Here is a 3,330-nt window from a genome sequence, read left to right as displayed (position 1 = left end):
CAGCCCCCATCTCTCACATTCCGTGGACCGTCTAAAGGATGATATGCTAATTTTGCTTCCAGCATAAATGCGTCGAACGCGCCACGCCACCTACGCAAACCGCGGCCCTTGGAGCACACGGACGTGCGGCTGACTGCTCCTTCGCTGTCAACGAAACGAGGCAAACCCTGACAATGCTAACGCGTATCATATCAGATGGAAGTCGTTTGTGGAAGAGCGCACCTATAATAATCAAGAAGAGCATACTATATACCCAAATAATAACCCATCCACTGACTACATGTCGGCTCATAAATTGTTGGCGAATCAGCATTCGGGCATTTAAAGCTCGGAGTCGGTCTGAAGCTGTCTTCTTTGCTTCTCTCTCCCGTCTGTCTGCCCTGTGACGCTGTGCGAGTCTGACCCTCTGAAGGAAAGAAGGGCAGCAGCCACAGGATACGCAAAAGGATAAAGCGCCCGTCGCGAAAGCCGGAAGAGGAAAAGGCGATGCACGGGAACTCGATGTTGGTAGTGAGCGCGCCGAGTGCGTGTTTGAACAAGAGAGGGGAAAACTCAACAAAGTATGTGGGAACTTTAGCTCTTCCCTTTTCATGTGACGCGTGGCAGACAGAGAAATATGCATTCATGTAGACAGATAGAGGTAGATTGATAGACGGGATGAGACAAAAAAGATCAAGAGATGCATAAAGATATCGAGGTGAATCGATGATTATATGCGCTTGCAGTTGGGACATTAGTCACGTCTTACGCGCAGTATTGGGTCTAGTCATGTAGCCATCACGCTTGGTATCACGTTCGTATACATATGTATTCTCAAGGTACATGCGAACAAACGCTTAGACGAAGGAATATGCTGCATTTCCTATTTCGCTCGTCGCTCCCATCGCCCTAGTAAATATGGCAAAGACGCTTCCGCGTCATCCACCAGCGTATCAGCAGTGTCTGTGTGTGTGTTTTGAGTTGGGCGTTTCTGTACCAAGGGTACCTTGTGTGTGAACAGCAACTGGAAAACTCTGCTGGCCACAGAAAGCGCCCGCGAAGCCATGTGCAGCGTTGAGGAGAATGTTCACCACTTGCGCCGAGCAGCCCTCTCGTGCGTGTCCTTCCTCTGCCGACAGAACACGCCAGTGAGCCTGGTTGGGGCACCTGTCTGCAAGAGGGGAAACCGAGGGACAGAGGAAAGTCGTTAGGCGAGTTGTGAGGAGCTTGAGTTGACTGGGAAGACATGATGGCGGTCTCCGATCGAGAAGGCAGATGAGAGAAGGGATATGGAAACTTTCGTGAGACTCTCGATCGCGTGCCGCTGGGGAGAGAACAGTGAGAAAGGGGAGGACAACACGAATCTGTATGTATCCTCCCTATGCGTTCACTCACATAACGATCAGTCCGGCCGAGTGTAGGGACGAGCACAAGCCGTTGGCTTGTCTCGCGTTTTTCTTTAGTCGATGTGCTTAGCGTTTCTCTCTTCGATTTCTCTCTTTCCTCCCCTTTTCCCTCTACGTCCTCTCTGTCTCATCGTGTGGTAGCTCCTCTCTTGTTCCTCTCTTTCACCCTCCTATCTTTCACTCTCCTCTCTTTCTCACGGGTTTTCTTCCACTCCCTATCCACCTTACCTTTTTCGCCCCTCTGTCTGTTTCACTTTCTCTATGGGCTCCGTTATTTCTTGCTCTGCTTACCGTAAACTGTCTCCTTCTCTTAGTCGTCTGGTGCTCCGAGCTTGTCTCTCTGACGCCATTTGGTCATCGCTCACCTCTTCCTGGTAGTAAGTCTTCGACCTGCAGCCTTCCCCGCTTCGCCACGGCTCAACGTCTGTCTTCCGTTCCCCACTTCTTCTTTCGTCCGTTCCCAACCGTCTCTTCTTCTTTCCCTTCCTCTGCCTCGGCCTCTTGGAGAGGTCTTGTCGTCAGTAAGAAGTGAAGAGGATTGAGCAGCAACGGAGACATGTCCGCTCGGGCGGAGAGATGTACACTGTCTGCTTCAACCTGCCCGATCTCTGCTTTGTTTCCTCGGTGTCCACAACTCTGAGCGCGTCTCCTTTCACCCTTCTCTGCACAGCCCCGCCTCGGGCGCGTTCCCGTCGACCTCTCAGGGGCGAGATCCCCTTCCAGAGGTTCTGACGAGAAATTCCTCGCGACTCCGTACGCAGCGCTCGTCCACAGCTGCCTGACGGGAGGACTCCGGGTCCATCCTTCTCCATTTGACTGAGGGGGGGACAAGGCCGGACGGGCACCTTCTGCTGTCTCGTAAGCTCCTTCTGCTTCACGATTCCCTGCATGCGTTTCCCCTTCTCTTCCGGCATCTCCACCCCCACAGAAACCAGCAAAAGGAGAAGCGACAGAGCGGGGAATCGAAAGAATAGAGAACCGCTCCTCGGTTTCTCCCTCTCCATCACAACTGTATGCCTCTGACTCTGGGAACAGAGAAGAACCACACGTCGGCCCCCTCTTCCTCCGCCCGCCGACAACTGGATCTGCCGCGAGACGAATCAGCACGTCTTCCTCCTGGTTCTCATCCTCACACGATTCTACCAAGTCTATTCTCGGATCCCGAAGCTTTCCAGATGCTCGTTCCTTATCTTCTCTCATTCTGCATGTTATTCTCGCTCGTCGCTCCCTCCTCGTGACTTCGCCCGCGTCTTCGACGTCGAGGCCCAGCTCGTGGAGCATCTCCTTCCGTCGCCGTCTCCTCTTCTTTTCACACTCGGCCACCTACGCCTTTTTTTTGTGTTTCTCCGATGTCGGCGAAGCGTTGCTTCTTGCCCGTCTGGTTGCTCGTGCCGCCGCTTCGACAACAAAGTCGCTTTCTCCCTCGCCCCTCCAGAAAGCCAGGCAGGTAAAGACAGGAGAAGCGGCTCATTCACCCTCAAGGAAGACACAGGAGAACCTACGCCGAACGGAAGAGACGAAGCGGAAGAAGACATAGAAACATCAGGCACCCGCGAAAAACAAAACGAAGAAGAACGGGGAGACGAACGAGGAGGAGAAGAGAGAGAGACGTGAAAGGGTGACTGCTCGTCAACAGAGTGGGGGAAGGGAGACGAAGGCAGAGGCGATGCCATCATGAGGACGATGTCTCCAAGTGAAGAAAATAGGGGAAGGAAGCAAAAAGAGACAAACTTGTGTGCACCGGAAAACGAATGCCACCTTGTGGAAATGTGTTGGTATCGAACGGTGTACCGAGTCCCTGCCTTCTTCGGAGAGAGTGGCTGTAGTTTTCCATTGGAAAGGAACCGGTAACGGCGAGTCCAGAGCGTCTCGGGAGTCGCCTCGGAAGATGGAAGCGTCGCGTCCGCTCTCCCTCGTCGTAACCTACACCTTCCACGGAAGTGGG

The sequence above is a fragment of the Neospora caninum genome, chromosome IV (genome assembly GCF_000208865.1).
Source record: "Neospora caninum Liverpool complete genome, chromosome IV".
NCBI classification, from domain to species: Eukaryota; Apicomplexa; class Conoidasida; order Eucoccidiorida; family Sarcocystidae; genus Neospora; species Neospora caninum.
Note: the sequence above shows the minus strand (reverse complement) of the source record.